General features: G+C 31.1%; 1 protein-coding gene across 1 annotated transcript in view; it reads right to left on the bottom strand.

Annotated features, from left to right (window-relative positions):
• The window catches only part of LOC130670649 (netrin-1-like), a 103,562-nt gene that overhangs the window by 12,315 nt on the left and 79,229 nt on the right, over positions 1 to 12,018 (bottom strand). The window lies entirely within an intron of this gene.

Below are 12,018 nucleotides of genomic sequence, written 5' to 3'. Positions count from 1 at the left end.
CATTATTCAAAATGTAGGGTAAAAAATACCAAAGATCGCCATTTGTGGGGTTGAAATGCAGTCGAATATTTTTATTAAACCATGATACCAATCCATGATTAGAGTCGACTGAAAAAACGACAGAAGAAAATCACTTTTTTAGAGAAATTGATACTCTTTGAATTTCTTTAGTAAATTAATTAATATTTGGCTCTATAATTACCATTAGCTACTGAATAGTTAGAGGATTTAACGATTCTTATAATTCCGTCGTCAACTAAATATCCATAGGTCGCTTCATTATTTTTCCAATTAATAAGACCATCGGCAATTATATGATTTAATTTTTGAGGTTTCGTTTGATACTCATGTAACTGTAACAATTCTTTCTGTGAAATATCATTAGCGTTGTGATAAAAGTGATAGTAAATATGTATCCACGGGAATCCATATTCATCTATACGAATATCTGTTTTTTCTACGCCTCCCACAATAACTGATCCTTTGTTTGTAAAATTTGGTGATTGTGTCAGCATGTTTTTATCAGTATTATTTTTATAGTCGGTCAGACAAAAGAATGGTAAAAATAACCATAATTTACTGTTGGAATCCATGTAAACGCGGTCTTTTTTAGAAATCCATGATAGTAATCCGAATTTTTTATAGTCACTCGTGAATGTCGATTTGGATATTTTTTGAGATGAAATCATAATATCGAGTATCGATAATATGAAAAAAATCTGTAATAATAAATTTGTTACACAACGAATAAATTAATTTTCTGAATTAATTGTCTATCAAAAACTCACAAAATATAGAGATGACATATTTTTGTTTCCTTATTTGACAGTAAATTTAGAATACGTTTTTATTTTTTAACCATCAGCTGCAACTAACCGATTGAAAGTGACTTGACAATAGTATTGACCGAGAAAAAATTTTTTATTAATCTAGATTGTCGGTAATTAACAATTTTAAAAATAAAATTAATCATTAATGATTTTTTATTGCCGGTTTTTTCGTTGGAATTTTACCGTATCAAGATACAATAAAAATTATTTATAAGTTCAATCGTTCGTTTAAAAAGTTTTTATGCGTTTTAAAAATAAAATAATTATTTTGGTAATTTATCAAATCAAAAATAAATATTTTGAGTATAGAATTTTCTTACGATAGAAACTAATAACCCTTCGGAGTACAAATTTATATTTACCGACTAATTTCGCGAGCTTTCCTTCGTCTGAAAATTATTAAATATCTGCAGAAAATTAATTTAAAAAAAAAAAAAATAACAAATTGAATTATAAATAGTACAAATGTACAACATACATTTAAATTTATAGTCTAGCAATGTAAATCGAGTGGTTGCCGGTTGCTATATTGCAGTTTCACCAAACTTTCAGTAACTAAGTGCCCATGGGTATTTGCCGGACTGGGATTACGCGTTGCATTAATCCGCGGAGATTACATTTACTGGACTACTTCTCTATATATTAAGTAATATATGGTCAATAAACATATCAGTGAAACCTAATAAAATATAAAATATATGTTAGGTTACATGAATGCTAATAGATTTGTCAGAAAAAGCCACTTTGGACAATCATTCGATTTATCCCGAATCATAATATATATATATATTTATTTTTATTATCCTTTATGTGTATATGTATGTATGGGAGAAATAAAATGGTAGACGACGCCAAGGCGCCTCAACACTCTACTTTATTCTACAACTATACACAACTGTTACTATTCCCCTTTACTCTTGAATCATCGCAGAAAAATCTTTTCTCGACAACAATTTTTCCCTCTTACTCTTTCTCTTACTATAACTATAACTATACTTATACTTTGTATACACCAGCATCCGTTCTATCATGAAAGCCAATGTACTCTGACAAAATACAACCCACCGACATCACCTAACCACCAACCGACTGAATCTCTCCCTCATATATTTTTCTTCATAAGTATAAGTATAAGTATGTATATGTATTTATATGCTTTCATATCTATATGCCTATGCAATAAAACTCGAATGAACTCGGTGTGTGTATGAGAGAGAGTTAACATGCTTCAAGATACAACAAGGGATGGTGAGACATTCACATTATGGTGATTGCCTACCATTCTTTATCATAACTCTGGTGTTGTGGTGAGTTAAATTGAAAGGGAGGTTTTTGATTCATAAATAATCATTTTTTTATTGATACTATTTTTTAAAATATTTTTATTATTTTTTTTAACCTCATATCAGCAGTAAATTTACATTTTATCAAAATTTATTGATTTTTGACTTTCCTAATAATTTTGTTCATTCTTGAAAAATTTTTAGTTCTCACTTCTTATAGGGGAAGGGGGGCAAAAGGGGGTAGGGTAGAAAAAACGGGGTACCCCCAAAATTTGATAAAAAAAATTTTATATTTTAAATGGTTTTTGAACATTCCAAAATCACTTCTGTAAATATAATTCAGCGTTACTTTGATTTTTTTTGGTAAACTTTTTCAAAAATCAATTGTCAGTTGAAAAATATTAATGACGTTTTTTTTATGATTAAAACTATCAAAAATTTTTTTTCTTCTTTTGTATCCCATGAACATGTAAAATATAATTTTTCTTCATGTAAATTACTTACAAAAAAATTCAACTTCATCAAATTCGTTTAAAATCCAGAAATTTTTTTTTTTTTACCTTTTTTAGGGGGTACCCCACTTTGCCCGCAGAAATGAAAATTTTTTTTTTTCAATGGTAACTGAAAATTTCTTCTATTTACTTTGAATATCATTAAAAAAAAAAAGATTTAGCGTATTTGAGTCCTCGAAAAATTGGTATTTCCTTAAGTACTCCCTTTTGTCCCTCTCTCCTCTAACTTTCATTTAGTTTTCAATTTTTTATAATTTTGATTTTTTGAAATTTTGCATTGAGAATGATCTGAACGTGAAATAAATCGCATATCGTCATCACCAGTTAGATGACTCGGTTATCTGATAATTTTTAATTTCATTAAAAAAATTGATAATTATTAGACATATGGGTCATTGTTAAGGCGTATCACTAAAAAAATATAAAAAAATTTACTTAATTTTCTTTTTTTCGTAAATATTACTGCATATAAATGTGCAGCATTAATTAATTTTAATGACTGTTGCTAAAACATAATTTTAAAAAATTTAAAACGCGAATGTTTTTTATATTTTTTTTAATTACACATGTGAAACTGTGGGTTTAAGGTGACAGTACAAGCGTATATTCACACGCGGTATCTTCTGTAAAGGTACATCGTTTGTTAAAGACACCCGAGCATTCATAAAGACGACGATAAAAATCCATAAGCGAGACGGAGAGATGCCTAATGTTCGTGTGCAGAAATGAGAGGGTCTAAAAAAAAAAATAAAAAAAATATACACAAGCTCGGTTCATTCCTCTGGCAGAGTACCGAGCGTATGTTTACCTTGGATTACTCTCGCCTCTTCGTCACGCTTCTCTCCGCAGCTTCCTCATGGAGGAGATCATGATGCGGTCCACATCCTCCCTACCACTATTATTTTATTTTTATTTTAAAAATGTTTTTTTTATTTTTTCATTTCTCTCTCTCTATTCATCACGACTTTCTCCTTTTTTCCTGGTTTTTGTTCCCCGGTTTCTTGTGTCTCCAGTCACTCTGCTCTCAACTCACATCACCACATCACCACACTCTCTACTCTCTACTCTCTACTTATACGTAGTTGTTGTTTCTGTACACCATGAAATGTAATGCCTGTGCCAGTACTATACCCTCTATACTGAGCACATTGCCAACCTGGAGCATATTCATGCGCGTGGGCTACACTTATGCCTTCAAGCACGACCATAAAGTAACGTCTTAATTACAAAAGGGTTCCGTTGCGACGGTGCAACCCATTATGAAACGCTTTAAGTGCCGCGAATTCAAATCCAAAGAGGAATTTACCGTCCAACAAATGATTGATAAAGACTTAAACTTCATTTGTTAGCATAAACTTTTTACTTAATAAATTAACTTTATAAATTATACTCCAGTCGTAAATGACATATTTTCCATTTTTTTTATTATTAAACAATCAAACGTTTCATAGCTTATTGTTTTCTTTTGCAAAAATTTTTATGGCTTTTTATTTAAAAAAAATTTACTTCGTATTTTTAAATTAAAAACTTCCTCATATTTTATTAAATACTCGTAAAAAAGTAAAGTAATTTTTTGCATCATATTCAATGAAAAGGGAGGGGGTTAAATTTTTTTAGGCTCATTTTGCACCACTTGGAATTTTTAAATAAAATGCCTGGGTGATAGTCATATTTGATATTTATTTGGCAAATAAATATATTGAAAATGTATAACATTTGATGTAAGATCATTAATTTAAAGTGTTAATTAATTGTTTGTCAAGTTTTAGGAAGTTAACATAAATTAATTAACAAAACTTTAGAAACTCGTAGATGAATATCATAATAATTAATAATTGTCTCAGTACATGATGTAATGAAATTTAAGATGTAAAGACGTAGCTCACAACGTAACGATTTTTATTCATATTTAGCTTATTAACTATTTTTAAAAATTAATTTTCTTAATTTAATTACAAACTTTTGCTCCAAGTGCAGTCGGTATATAAAATAAACTCATAATTTTTAAAAAAATAATTTAAAAAATTGCAAAGTTAATTTTTTGGTAAAATATACAAGTTGAGAGTCACTGGACAAGGGTCATTAGCGTGTGTTAGCTGTACACAAGTAAACTGCGCAGAATAAGTGTGAGGATTCTCAGAGCTCGTTTGTCTCTGTTTATTTTTTTTTTTAAAGTTTTTTATATTTTTTTAGTTTCTCACCCTCTAGTCAGTACGTTCAGTAAGCCAGTACTACACATGAGTACACACAGTACAGAGAGCACGAGACCAGATTAACGTCAGAGGGACTTAGGTGAATGCCAAAGTAACACTCGCGGGCACCAGTCATACCCACCAACCATATATGTATACGTTGATGCGTGTTGCTAGTGTAAATCAAAATATACCATCACTCAGCGACTCAAAATTCAACCGCGAGTTAAAAACTAAAATGGAAAATCAGAATTTTTTTCAAATTTTTGGACTAAAAATTTCTTGTCTTCAGCCAATTTTTTAGTTAATTAATCTTTATTAATAGTAATCAGAATCACAGTAATTAACATGTCTCATCTGTTATAGATATACATTTAAATAAAATTAATAAACTTGTTTTACGGTAGATTAGTCCTATATATATATATAGATATATATTTAGTATGTTACTTGTATATATTAACTTGGTCGAAACTTTCGTAATCCACGATACTATACACAAATATTATTATTATTATGGATATATAATAGTGTAGACGACAGAGGAGGTGAGAGGCTAATAGATACGAGTTTGAGAAGAAGAAGAAGCCACTAGAGGTAGATCAATTAGTCTTGATTTAAATTAGCAACGGCGGGTGGTAATTAACTTTGGTTTAGGTCGCGAGAACGATCCTCAACTGACGTTATATTATATACATATACAGTAAGAGAGAGAGAGAGAGAGAGAGGGGGGAAGGGGTGGGAGAGAAAAAGATAGGGACGAACGGACTCGGTCGATTTAATGCGCAACGCCGTTAATAATTACGATAATTAATATTACAAGCGACTGGGAAAATGCGTTGGCCCGTTTATAATAATCAAACTCCTCCTCTTCTTCATCTTGAATCCATCAATGTATTGTATCATTGATTATATATATTTTTTAGCGGTTATTATTGAGAATTTATTAAAAGAAGTAGTCAAATGTGAGTTTAAACTCATAATCCTGTCGTTGGTAGATTGCAAAATTTTTTCTTCTTTAGCTATCGATTAATTAATTTTATTACTAATTGTAATTTATTGCCGATATTTCATTGGCCGTCAAATAAAAGTTTTTTTTTTCAATCGTTAATTTTTTAATTAATTGACACATTCATGTTTTTTTTAAATGTAGACACGTAATAAATTTTTTCGGTACCTTCATATATCGGGGACATGTTTTTAAGTTCTTTAATTTAATTTTTTTCAAAATCTAATTAGGGGAGGGAGGGGCAAAAGGGGGTAATTAAAGAAATGCCAAGTTTTCGAGGACTAAAATACGCTAAATCTTTTTTTTTGTAATGATATTCAAAGTAAATAGAAAAAATTTTCAGTTACCGTTGAAAAAAAAAATTTTTCATTTCTGCGGGCAAAGTGGGGTACCCCCTAAAAAAGGTAAAAAAAAAAAATTTCTGGATTTTAAACGAATTTAATTAAGTTGAATTTTTTTAAAGTAATTTACATGAAAAAAAAAATATTTTACATGTTTATTGGATGCAAAAGAAGAAAAAAAATTTTTAATAGTTTTTATCATAAAACAAACGTCATTAATATTTTTCAACTGACAATTGATTTTTGAAAAAGTTTACCAAAAAAAATTAAAAGTAACGCTTAATTATATTTACAGAAGTGATTTTGGAATGTTTGAAAACCATTTAAAATATAAAATTTTTTTTTATCAAATTTTGGGAGTACCCCGTTTTGCCTACCCTACCCCCTTTTGCCCCCCTTCCCCTAATTTATTAAAATTAATTATGTAATTGACACTGATAACTTTTAACACATCAGGTTTTATATATTTTGTTTACCGATGAAATTAGTATGTGGTAATTCTTAATTAATGTAATTTCGTATTACCACGATGCAGCAAGGGAATTCAATGCTGTAATGAACCACATGTACAATAATTACTGTAATTTGTTACCATCAATGTCGAAATTTTGTTAATTACATTTAAATATATCATTATATATCGACAGTAAATACATTCCATAATATTTTTTAATTCTATAAATTTAATTAAAATTTAATTAATTTAATTACTTAACAGTGGGTCTATTATTAGTTATTAGTTATTAGCTTTCCGCGAGATTTAACCCAAGTACATATAAGTAAAAAGTTAAAAGTTAAATGGCCAAGAAAATTGAATAAAATTTTGTTGAAATAACCATTCGGGAAATGTGCATAACAGATGGTAAAATGAAAAGAAAAAAAAATATTAATATCAAGTTGGAATAGTGTACATTGAAAAACACCTTGTAGAATATTATAATACAAGATATGCTATGCATAAATGTATCGATTTACATTTATAAAGGAACTCGACTGTCGTATCGATATGTAGTCTGATGTTTTAGAGTAAGAGAGTAAGAGGGTAAGGGTGAGGTTGAGGGCGAAGAAGGGAGAGGAAATATTGAGAGTAGAGTAGAGTAGAGTAGAGTACCATCAGCAAAAGTTTATTGGCAGTGTGCCAGAAAGGAAATGATATTGTCCCTATCGCACGTCAGTATTCCATTTATTTTAAAAAATAAAAAACCGCTACAAGAAAGAAGGAAGAAGAAGAAAAAGAAGATTCTTTATATTATGTATATTATATATTTTTTATTCAATGCTCTTCTTGCTTTATTCTTGTAGAGCTTGCAGTTTTTATAAAGACAATAAGACAAGAATTCTTTTGTAAAAGTGTGTATACAAAATCAATGGAGGCAAAAATGTCGGAATAATTTTGTTTAAATTTCATTAGCTCGACGACAACACGGAAGCCTTTTAGATTTTGTTGGTACAGAGGAAGTGTGTAAAAGGAATAGGAAAGAATATACAAAATATATAAGAGAGTATATAAGTTTGATGATAACGAAAGGGGATGAAGGGATGAAAAGATTTGTCGGGAAACGGAAAAGGGGGCAACTCGAGGTTCTCCTGATGACGGAGGGTGGGCTCTGACGAAACTTTAGTGAAACATATTGCATTTGGGATAGAATTTGGCTCAAGGAACAAAGGCTATGTTGAATTATCTTTGTTCTGGAGTTAGTTGAGTAGGCTGAGGGAGCTACTAAACTACATATTGCAGGGCTTAGGTGTTTGTTTCAATTAAACTTCTCACGCTTGACTTGTTATTAATAATAATACACTTTAGCTACGTATTTAACTATGGTATTAATAGTTGCGGTTGTTATTTTTCGGTGTCTTGGAATTGGGGATTATTTCGTGATTAATTTTAGGTATTGGTATTAATAGCCGATGGAAAATTAATTTTTACTTGGGATAATTGGCTACAGTCTGATAAGAAATTTAATTTGGGATCTTCATTAAATAATTAATAATGTACTTCTTTAATTACATCTTATATTTATTTAGTATAAAAAAATATATTTATCAAATTTAATGAAAAAAATTTTTTTCATAAAAATTTTGTCGATTTTTCTTATTTTTGACGTAACGGAATTTTTATATTTTTCTGCTCGAGTAGTCTAATGAGAAATAAATCCCGTGTTTGATAAAATATATTGAACTTTTTTATATATGAATATATATAGTTATATATTTATTCTTCAGACATAAAAGAGCTTGCGATAAAAGTCTATTAAACGAGACAGTTGGAGTGATGTCTTGTCGATTCTCATTCTCGTCACTCTTATTGGCTGTTGGCTCATTTCGACGTATAAATACAACTACCACCTTCCCAACAACACTTGGCCTATTATATAGAAAACACGCCAGCAGGAGAGTTAAGTAGAGAAAGAAAGAATCAGCAAAAAAAAAAAAAAATAAAAAAAGTCCACATAAGCGCGAGCGAGTGGAGATAAAAAAGAATGAAAGTTAAAGGGAGCAGTATTTCCAGGGCGAAAGATTTACGCCCGGTTTGCCGGCGGCCGAAGGCACCAAAGAGCCCACTTTCTTACTGTACCCACCCGTCTCATGTGTTTGCTGCCGATATATACCTTTGCAGAGGTGTGTGTATATATTTTTTTTTGTTTTATTATTTTCTCAACAGGAGGGTGACTGGTACTGCAATTAGGCCGCGATCGAGATCGATATATCGAGTCTCCTGGCAGTAACTGAGTGAACGAACCGACGTCGCGCCCGCATAAATTTCCTTCCGTCTTTTCTACTGCTCGTTATGACTGCAACGTTAAATTTCCATTCATTCGTTTCTCTGACACTTGGGATCAATGGTTTAACAACCGGTTCTGATATATTTCATCGAAATCATTTTTTGCTGCTACTTTAAAATTTAAAAATAAATAAATTTTTTTAAATTGAAATTTTAATTAAAATACTTTTTATTTCGCGGAAAAAAATTTTTGCGCAATTAAAAAAAAATTTTAATTGAGATGGATGCAATTAAACAAATGTCCACATCTACAGAATAATTAATAGCAAAAATTTTTTTTATTTTTTATTTTCTGAATAGTTTTTTATTTTTTGCTGCTTTAACGTTCTCTACAATTTAACTCTAGCTCATTGGCAACCCTCGAACGATCCGACTCGGAAGTAAACTCATGTCATGTGTGTCCCATAGTGTCCTACAGTATCTCTATATATCTCTGGTCTCGTAGTCCTGAGGCTTGAAACCGCACGCGGCGTGGAAAACGAATCGATGCAGTGTGCAAACATTGCCGGGCTGGCTGTTTTCCGAAACGGAAAGGACCCTATACTCTCTCGCATTTATCCGAGCGTGTACACCCTGTATGAACGCGTATGACGAGCAGCTTGGGTGAGAGTTACAGAAAAATAATAATAAAGAAAAACCACAAGTAGATTTTTTACTAAATAACTTTTTTTTTATTTTTCGTTTCTACAAAAAAAATCATATTTTCGAACTTTGACCTCAAATTTTGGATAAACTATCAAAGATACGATAAAAAATAAGGAAACCAATTTTGTAGAAAATTTAATTTTCTACAAAAAAGACTCTTAGCAATTTTTTCGTAAACTCAATAGGTTAAGCAAAATTTTGATTCAAAGTTAATCATAATGAAATTCTCAAAATTAGTAACAAATTTAGTTTTTTTAATTTTGAATTTAAATTCTGGGTAAACTATCAAAGATATGATAAAAATTAATAGAAACATTTTTGTAGGGAATTTAATTTCCTGCAAAAAAGGTCTCAAGTAAATTTTTCATAAATCCAATAGTTTACTAAATACATTAATTTGAAGTAATTTAGGAAAAATTTTCAGTTTGTAAAAAAGGAAAATTTTTAAAAACGTTGAATTTAATAATAATGATAATATAAAATTATGGGTTGTTTAATGGTATGTATATAAGAATTTATTTTATGAAATATCGAGTAATGTCGATGTACCGATATCTGAATCATGAGTCCTATAAATCACTTAGCAACAAGCCTCTTACATCCACGCGACTTTGTACTAGTAGCCGATAATATTTTTTTATTTAATTTTATTATTTAGCATTTACTTTGCGTACCAAGAGCAAGACCTCGTGTAAGTAAGAGTAAGAGGCTCCTCCACAGTACTCGTCCTCAGCTGCCTCGACTTCTGCGTGTACTCTCATACGAATAACCAGAGGAGCTGGAGGATAGGAAAGAGGGATAGGGTTATCTTTATACTTTGGACGTCGCGTGGGTGCACCACCGCGTGTACACGCGACGAGTTACGCGCGCTCAAGGTGCATTAACATATAGATGCGATCCGTGACACGACATGAATCTGCTCCGAGGTATGCTTGTATACCTGTTTAGCGCATAACATACGCGTTTTTACTCCTGGTTAAATTAACTTTATTTTTTAAAATTAACTATTCTTTCACGTACTTTGTATTATTAATACAACCTCCCAGTTGTCTTTACTCAACTTTATCTATCTGAGAAAATATTTATTTCATTAAATATTCATGTACTTTCACAGAAAAAAATTATTCACATCTTAGATTCATTAAAAATTTATAAAATATATTTTAATGCTCGAGTCAAATTACTCGTATCGCATTCAAAAATTTTTATTCATCACTAAATTTAAAATTTTACTATTTTTAAACCAAACCAAAAATTTTTTTCTCAATTCCAAATTTCGTCTGGCAAAATAAAATTTTTCTACTTCATGACTAAATTTTAAATAATAAATCTTCACCTCAACAATTTAATTAATTAAAATTAGGATAGTAAAAATGAGCAAGTTTAAATTAATATCGCAATGAAATTTTGAATTGCAGACAAACGAAACATGAGGTAAATTAATTGTTAACCAGAGAGAGTGTAAAGCCTTACTAAGTAATAGAGTGATTAATCGAGCAAGTAATACCTTCTCTAGCATACTGGTAAATACGACACGCAGATGCTTGTGCAAGCGTACGTTGTTGTATTTTGTAACGTAGTAGCTAGTAGTTACCGAACATACTACAATATATATGTATATTGTATATGTTTATATACATAGTTGGAGTAGTACAGTAGTATAGAGGAAGCGCGTGGAAATATTTCGAGCGTAGAGGTACTCGCGCGTAAATATTCGCCGTGGTGATACTACGTATTATGGTCGTAGTGTAGTAGACATAGTGTTTAGTTGTAAGTATACTTGTATGTATGTATATATGTGTGTATAAATATATGTATATGTTATGGAAAAGCAGCCAGAGTGCGAGAGTAAAGTAGAGAGAGAGGAAGGAAGGAAGGAGTCCGTGGCAAGGGTATAAACGTGTACCGTTGTGCAAGGGTGGTTTTAATTAAGCCATTAGGGGTAGGCTGGAGAGGCTGGGACCTAGCGGCGAGACGTTCTCTCTACTCACCTCTCATCTTGTGAAACCTACTACGAGACCCTCTTTACTCTTCCATTTCCCTCCTTGCTCTCCTTATCCTCTTATCCCTCGGTTACTCCCACCGCACTTTTCTTTTCTGTTTTACCTTTACCACTCTCTTATACTACCACTAGCTTACTGCTGTCCCTCTTGCATGGCTTTTTGCTAAATTAATATCACCCTTAAATTTCTACCCCGATGTGACCATACTCCCGCTAAACTTGATCCAAATCGCCCTAACCCTCGTGCACTATAACTTCCTACTCACTTTGTCTGTCTCACTCGACATCACTTCGCTCTGTGAATTGTATTACTTTATATATATACATATATATTTGATGTGTATGAAGGTAGGAGGAGAAAGAGAGAAAGAGCCAGAGGTCTCGGAATTCATCCGGGGGTTACTAAAAGCGCAATACTCACC

This window comes from Microplitis mediator, chromosome 6 (assembly GCF_029852145.1).
Source record: "Microplitis mediator isolate UGA2020A chromosome 6, iyMicMedi2.1, whole genome shotgun sequence".
NCBI lineage: Eukaryota > Metazoa > Arthropoda > Insecta > Hymenoptera > Braconidae > Microplitis > Microplitis mediator.
The sequence above is the reverse complement of the archived record's forward strand: the minus strand, read 5'-3'. Positions and strand labels throughout refer to the sequence as shown.